The sequence below is a fragment of the Gallus gallus genome, chromosome 33 (genome assembly GCF_016699485.2).
Source record: "Gallus gallus isolate bGalGal1 chromosome 33, bGalGal1.mat.broiler.GRCg7b, whole genome shotgun sequence".
NCBI lineage: Eukaryota > Metazoa > Chordata > Aves > Galliformes > Phasianidae > Gallus > Gallus gallus.
This window is the reverse complement of record NC_052564.1, coordinates 1,897,074-1,904,974: the sequence shown is the minus strand read 5'-3', so window position 1 is coordinate 1,904,974 and position 7,901 is coordinate 1,897,074. Positions and strand designations below refer to the sequence as shown.

At 49.6% G+C, this 7,901-nt stretch overlaps 1 pseudogene; it reads right to left on the bottom strand.

Moving 5' to 3' along the window:
- Positions 1 to 207: 207 nt before the first annotated feature.
- LOC121107981 lies at positions 208 to 1,604 on the bottom strand (annotated as a pseudogene).
- Positions 1,605 to 7,901: the final 6,297 nt, after the last annotated feature.

The following is a 7,901-nucleotide window of genomic DNA, read 5'->3' as shown; positions in this document are numbered from 1 at the left end:
TAACTCCAAACAGTTTATACCAAGCCCAAGAACAAGTCCGTGCACCTGGTGGAGGCAAAGAAAGAAGCAGTCCGTTGTGATTTCAGTGCTTCTGTGAATCAGGATCATTGATAAAAACAGAGCTGTTCACACACCAAGTGAAGCTAAACGGGGAAGATTTAGGATGAGCACACACTGATTCCTTCTGTTGAAGTAATATATTGGTCCTCAGGCTAATACACTGATACCTTCCACTAATCCAGCCTGTATCAGCTCCAGGGTGCCTGCTGGCATCTCATTTGCCTGCAGATACAGAGGTGGAACACAGAGGCTGTGGGAGTCAGCACTGACTCAGGATCATATGGGCTTCAGTAGAAAGAGAGCAAAGTGATGTAGCAGTAGAAGTGGAAGGAATCCAAACTCATGTACAGGAAGATGATAACCACTAATGATAATTACACACATAAACATAACTATGAACAGCAAACAAAAAAGTATTTGTTAATGAAAATAAATAAATAGTACAAACAAAAAGGAATAGAAAATAGGCCCATGATGGAGAAGACTGTGAATCATTTGTAGAGACAGATGAGAAGTTTATCCCTGCTGAAATGAGTCCATGATATCATTTTCCTCACTGCATCCTTAAGCTCCTGGTTCCTCATGCTGTAGATGAGGGGATTTACTGCTGGTGGCACCAATGAATACAGAACTGCTACCATCAGATCCAGGGATGGGGAGGAGGTGAGGGGGGCCTTAGATTGGCAAAAAAGCCAGTGCTGACAAACAGGGAGAGCACAACCAGGTGAGGGAGGCACGTGGAGAAGGCTTTGTGCCGTCCCTGCTCAGACGGCATCCTCAGCACGGCCCTGAAGATCTGCACATAGGAGAAAAGAATGAAAGCAAAGCACCCAGATACTAAAGAAGCACTGACCCCAAGAAGCCCAATTTCTCTGAAGTAGGCATCAGAGCAGGACAGCTTGACAATCTGGGGGATTTCACAGAAGAACTGATCCACAGCATTGCCTTGGCACAGAGGCAGGGAAAATGTATTGGCAGTGTGAAGAAGGGAATTAAGGACCCCAGCGCCCCAGGCAGCTGCTGCCATGGTGGCACAAGCTCTGCTGCCCAGCAGGGTCCTGTAGTGCAGGGGCCTGCAGATGGCAACGTAGCGGTCATAGGACATGATGGTGAGAAGGGAATATTCTGCTGAGATGAAGAAGAGAAAGAAAAAGAGCTGTGCAGCACATCCTGTGTAGGAGATGTGCCTGGTGTGCCAGAGGGCATTGGCCATGGCTTTGGGGAGAGTGGTGGAGATGCAGCCCAGGTCGAGGAGGGCGAGGTTGAGGAGGAAGAAGTACATGGGGGTGTGCAGGCGGTGGTCGCAGGCTACGGCTGTGCTGATGAGGCCGTTGCCCAGGAGGGCAGCCAGGTAGATGCCCAGCAAGAGCCAGAAGTGCAGGAGCTGCAGCTGCCGCGTGTCTGCCAACGCCAGGAGGAGGAACTCACTGATGGAGCTGCTGTTGGGCATCTGGTACTTCTGGGCACCAGGACCTGTGAGCACAAGAACCTGTCCAAGGAGTAGGAAAGTTAATGACAAGAAATTCCACATCGGAAATGGTCATTGCGGTCAACGATGTGAGCTACATTTCATGCAGTTGATTTTGCCATGAGCACCTCTGCCCATTTTGTCTCAAGGAGGCAGCCTTGTCCCTGTGTGTACATGGGAACGTGGTGTTGCTGTGGTTATTCTCTGTCCAGAATTTGTCAGATGAAATCACTTCTAATGCAGAAGTGCTTGTCAGCATCTGCATTACTAATGCCAGAAATATGGAGGTTGAAAAGAAACGTTTTAATGATGTTTTTTTTCCTGCACAGTCTGTTCCCACTCACCGTGGTCAAGGAGTGTTCAATGAATTCAGAAATCCTGAGCAGTTCTGCTGCACACATCATGAATGTTAGTGAGAGATGAGAGGCAAAGGGATTCACTGCTGCTGAGTGCAGGGTAAGGGGAGCTGGTTGGGTTTGTTTCCACACACTCTGAACTTGCAACTGTTGGAGACGAAGGGAGAATGACCTCCCATGTTAGCCTGAAAAGAAGGCAGACCCTGCTGAGAGCAGTGGAAACCACTGCCCATCACAGAATACCCACTCTTTCTCAGGGGTCCTGAGCAAGGTCTCATCACCACACATCTGGAAAACGACACCTAACATTCATTTCACCAACCCCAGAGCATTTCTTTGCATACTGCAACTCTGTGCTTCTTCCCTCACCTTTGTTCTCCAGACTACGGGAAACATTTGCATGCTGAAGTTTAGCACACATATCTGAAGGACACCTCAAAAAGATGTGTCCTAATGATGGCATCTCATTAAGGGAAAGCCAACTCCTTCCCAGCCTCACAGACTGCACTGCCCACAGCCCCAGGCAGTGGCTCTCAGCCCCTGTGCACTGCAGAGGGCGATGGACACGTACCTGGGGAGATGCTGCTCTGCTCTGCTGCAGCTCTGGCTGCACAGGAGGTGGTTCGTGCATTGAACCCCATGGCCATGAGGGCAGAGGCATTCTGGGTGGGAGCTTGCTCAGGGGAAGGTGTCTGCACTGAAGGGAGTAGTGTGGATTTTTCAGGTGAATTCTCCCTCTGGAAAAAATTGCTGTTCTTACTTTCCTCTCATTCCCTGATCATAACCCTGTTGCCTGCATATTTTCCTTGCTGGAGATGTTTCCCCGTTCCATGTCTTGTACATGTCTGTGCTTACAGACAACTGCCCAGAATGTGTGCATTCCTATTTGCTGTTCAGAACCCATCCTGTTTGCAGAGCATTCTCTGGGTGCGTGTTCATGTTTGCAGGTATAAAAGGGAACATAAGGGAACCCCAGTGAGTTCAACAAAGTAAATATCTGCTTACAGTGAGAGACCGAATGCACTTGAAGATTCTCACTAGATGTAGTCCAACAGAATTAATCCTTTTCTCTATCACCCTCTACATCTTTACCCTCTGCTTGAAGCAGGAAGCAGAACACATGGAAGAAAATCCCTCCTTTGACCTTCATAGTGGAAGGTCGCCAGTGGTGCAGGGCACTTCTCCCCGCAGCGCCCTGGGCAGCTCCCCGGGCAGGCTGAGTGCTGAGCCTGGCAGGCAGCAGAGTCCCTGCCCCGGCACACAGCCCCTGGGGCACAGCAGGGACCCTGCTCTGCACCACAGCCCTGGGCACCCGCCTGCACCCAAACGGCACAGCCTGCAGCTGTCCTGGGGCACGCAGCCCTCAGGGCTGTGCTCTGACACTGCAGCATGGAAACACTCAGTTGAAGGAGGAATTCCTCCACAATAAGCAAACACGGTGTGTCTTCAGCCTGATCTCCTTAAGGTTGTTTTCAAATTCAGTGATCCCTCAGGAAATGTGGCTGCATTGCCTGTAGCCAGAGACTTACCTTGTCCAGAGCTGTGAGCAATCTTCCTCCAGTGAGCTCACAGCCTGCTCACACTCTTTTCTCTTCTATCCTCATGCCATCTGCAGAATGCACACCCAGCACTGTTGTGCTGTGCAGAAGAGCTGCTCCTGGGCACAGCTGTCTCTCTGCAGCACTGCCCACTTGTAGGAGCTCCCTGTGTCCCAGGAGCCCAGCCCAGATCAGCAGCAGAGGATGTCATCTTTTCCTCACCACTCACCTCCCCTGAGATGTCCCTGGGTCTCCATGGCCAACAGCTCCTGAAAGACAACAGCATCATGACTGTACTTTGAAATCTGCTGCATTAACCTCCAAATGTCCAGTTGACAGTGACCAATTCCTGACACATGGTTAGTCCTACCACAGAGTGTTTGCTGTAACAAAAAGGGCGCAAAGAACAGGACAGGGAGGAGTGAGACCAACAGTGTCTGTTTCTGGCTTCCTGATCAGGAAGAGCAAGTAGAAGGTGCGCTGTACAGACAGATGGGAGCCTCATGTTGTCAGGCCTTTGTCCCCTTTGGGGGCCCTTTTCACGGTAGTGTTTTCTTCAAGGACAGCACTGCAGGCCATACACCATCCAGGACATCCCTGGAGGGCACAAATGGTAGCAACCTGACCATGCCGTAGAGGAACCAAAAAGGAGAGGTGCTCTGCTGGATCTCATACTCATCGGCAAGGAAGGGCTGGTGGGAAATGTGAAGGTCAAAGGGAATCTAAGATGCGGTGACCATGGAACTGTGGAACTGAGGAGTCTGAAAGGAGGACAAAAGACAAACTCACACCTTTGGGCTTCAGCAGAGCAGACCTAGGCTTGTTCAAGTGTCTGTCGGGTACAGTCCAGCAGGGTAAGGCTCTCAGCTGAACAGGGTCAAAATATGTGGTAACTATCCAAGGATCACATCTTCCAAGCAGAATCAGTCCATTCCAAGGAAGAGGAAGCCAAATAAAGATGTCAGAAGTCCTGCAGGAATGGTAATGGACTGACCTGGTCAAACCCAAACACAGAAGGGAAGCATACAGGCAGTGGAAGCAAGAAGAGGTCAGCTGGCAGCAATGCAGAGACTTTGTCCAGCGTACCTGCTGAGGTGAGCTTAGGAACGTTAGAGTTCATCTGCAATTCAATGTGCCCAGGCATATCACAGACAAGAAGGGCTTGTAGAAGTGTGTAGGTGACTAAAGGAAGGCTGGGGAGAATGTGGGCCCAGAGTAGGATGGGGCAGGGAACCTGGTGAGACAGGACACGGAAAAGTCTCTGATACTCCTTTCCTTCCCGACCTCATTGTTGATTAGTTGGACTAGGCTTCTTGGAATCCTAGGTGCCAGAGACAGGTGGGAAATGTTGGTGCAAGACAGGTGAAAAGGAGGTGATCAGGGAATACCTAAGGAAACCGGATCCTGAGTGACAGGAATCACAGAACCCTTGAAGGGCCTGGGTTGGAAGTGACCTTAAAGACCATCTCGTTCCAACTCCCTTGCTGTGGGCAGAGCTGTCACGCGATAGATCTGGATGCCTGGGGCCCTCGACATGTGCAACATCCCCAGGGATGTGTCACCCACTATTTCTTTGTGATTCCTGTTCCACACCTGTTCCATGCCCCACATAATGATCTTAGGAATGTTTGGAGTGCGTTTCAAATGTCTAATGTCAGGTCACCCAGTGAGGCTCTGCAGTCTCTGCCCATGGTTTTCAAAATGCATAAGGAGCAAAATGCTGAACAACTTGGTCTGTCCCTCTTTGTCCTGGGTTGGACGGCAGACGTCTGCAGGTTCCCTTCCAGCCTGGGTTACCTTGTGATCCTATGTCCTCATGGCCTATTGCTGATGGGAAGAGAGCCGATGTTTCCAGAGCATGAAGCGTCCTGTGCAGCATGTGACCATCGAAAACAAGGTCTGAGAGCATGAAGACAGATCAGAACCACAGTGTGACTCTGTCAGTGCAAAGACTGAGAGCTGTCACAGAAGGTTCTGGGCACGGAAATTCTGGGGGGACTCCAGGCTCTGTGCAAGACACAAATGGATCTCCTTTTCTTGTTGAAGCTGTAAGGCTGAAAGATGTTCTTGTCAATAAAACTGAAGCAAAGTTCAGAGACAAAGATGGAAATGAGCAAAAATGTGTTCAAGCACTTCTCAAGTTCAGAAATACTCCTAAGTTCTTTTTCTTTTTAAGTTGTAACACCAGACTTTGAGGCAATTTTAAGCAATTTTTATAATTATAATTCATTTTACAGAATGGACAGTGCTTTCCAGAATTGTGTTTGCACGACAGATGTCTTCAGGTACAGCGACACAGACAGCGGTGCCAGTTGCAATGCCCTGTGACTAATGCCCAGCGTCCACCGCTGCTCTACCCTGCTGCGTATTTCATGTCCCTCATTCTCCAGGGGTCTCCAGCTCTCTGAAATTATTGACCATGCTGAAGGGCATGTTTTCAGCAGGCCATCTGGACACACGCTCGTTCCACTGCTCTCCACATTTCCCCATCCCTTGCTCTTTCTTCGTTCAAATACCTCCCATCTTTCTGTGTCTGATCTGTGACCTTCAGGGAGATTACTGGAATCTGCTCCATCTCTCCATGGTCTGATGGACTCTCTTGTCAACTCCTTCACTGTGATTATATTTATCCCTTCCTATCTCTGTCTAACTCATTTCTTGTACAAGTACTCCTTGTGAAAGAAAAATCTCAGTAGATGCAGCTTGGATAAGGCATGCAGTTGATCACTCTGTTTTTCTGTTCATTCAATTGCATCACGTTGCTTTCTGTTTGTTGGCAAAAAAGAGAAATCTTTCATTGCCCACATGCAGCTGGTTCTCTGAGGAAAGCCAATGGGAGTTGGTGCAAAGGAGATTTAACAGTGAGTGGGTGACTCCAGAGGAGAAGAGTGATGTGAGGAGAAGTGATGCCAGTCCCATGGGGCCAACGGGAGTAAAAATGGGGTGGGGAAGTTGAGGAGGGTGTCGGTCCACACAGTGACAGAGCAAAGTTTGTTATGGGACATTCTGGATCATTATCAACTGCCATGTGCTACTTTAAATTCTTGTTTATACACAACTATAAATAAGTAAATAACTAGACTTCATAAATGCCCACTGGACTGTACCACTTTAAGCTCTCTTCAGATACCTCTCCAGTTAGCTGTACAAGTTCTGAACACCTGAAGAAGATGACAGGAAGGCACAAGGCACAGGAGGGCTCCTTAGGCTGTAATGGGACCTATGGGACATTTGCTGCTGAGTCCATCAACCACCAGTGCAGAGAGGAGACTGCACAAAGTGCTCAAGAAGACCAAGTCAGAAGAAACAGAGAAGTTTCTTGGAGTATTAACGGGCCCCATTGAGGGCCACTAACAAGCAAGCTTCCCCAGGGACTTGTTAGAGCAGATAATTGGAAGCCATGGTTACAGGCAGGCAAAGGCACTGGGATGGTGGCTGTGATGCTGAGAAAACCTTCCTTTGTCTTACGAAGCAGAAAGGCCAAGCCCTGATCAGGGCTGACCCTTGGCAGGGAGATCCTGTCCCTCCTGCTGGCTCAGGGCTCTTCCTGGGGCAGTGGGATGGAAGACTATAGGATGCTAAATGAAAGACAAGGGGACAGCAGCTCCCAGACTCTGCATGCGGAACAGGGGTGCTGAGAGGCCCAAGTCCCATGTGGGCAGTGTGTCTCATCCCAGGCTGTGGGATGTGAGAAGGGGTCAATCTCAACAAGAAGTCAATCCCAATGAAACTTTGAACTTCAGATCTCTCAGTTGTAGTGCCCTCCTTTGGACAGTCTCCAATAGCTTTATGTCTTTATGTTCTGTGGTGCCCAGCAGTGCACCCAGTGCTCCAGGTGAGGCTGCAGCAGCGCAGAGCAGAGGGTCAATCCCTTCCCTCACCCAGCTGGCAATGCCATGCTCAATGCACCCCAGGGGATGGTTGGCCTTCCTGGCTGCCTGGGCACACTGCTGACTCATGTTCAATTTGCTGTTGACCCAGACCCTCAACCCCTTTCAGTGGGACTGCTCTCCAGCGTCCCATCCCCCAGGTTGTGTACGTGCATGGTTGCCCCTTCCCAGGTGCAGAATCAGGCACTTGTTCTTATTGTACTTCTTGTCGTTGGTGCTTGCCCAGTTCTCTATCTTGTCCACATCTCTCTGTTGCCTCAGTGGAGGCAACAACTCCTAATTTGGTATCATCAGCAAACTTGCTCAAAACATCTTCTAGCACTACATGCAAGTCATTCACAAACACATTAAAGAGAAGTGGCCTTAAAATTGAGACCTGGGGAACCCTGCTAGTGACCGTCTGACAGCCTGATGGAACCCCATTTACTGTAAGCCTTTTGATTCCTTGATAGGAACAAATTTTGTACCCAAAGGAAGAGGAACAGGTTGCCCAAAGAAGTTTTTTGTGCCCCATCCTTGGAGGCATTCAAGGTCAGGATGGATGGAATCCTGGGCAGCCTGATGTGTGGTTGGCAGTCCTGCCCATGGC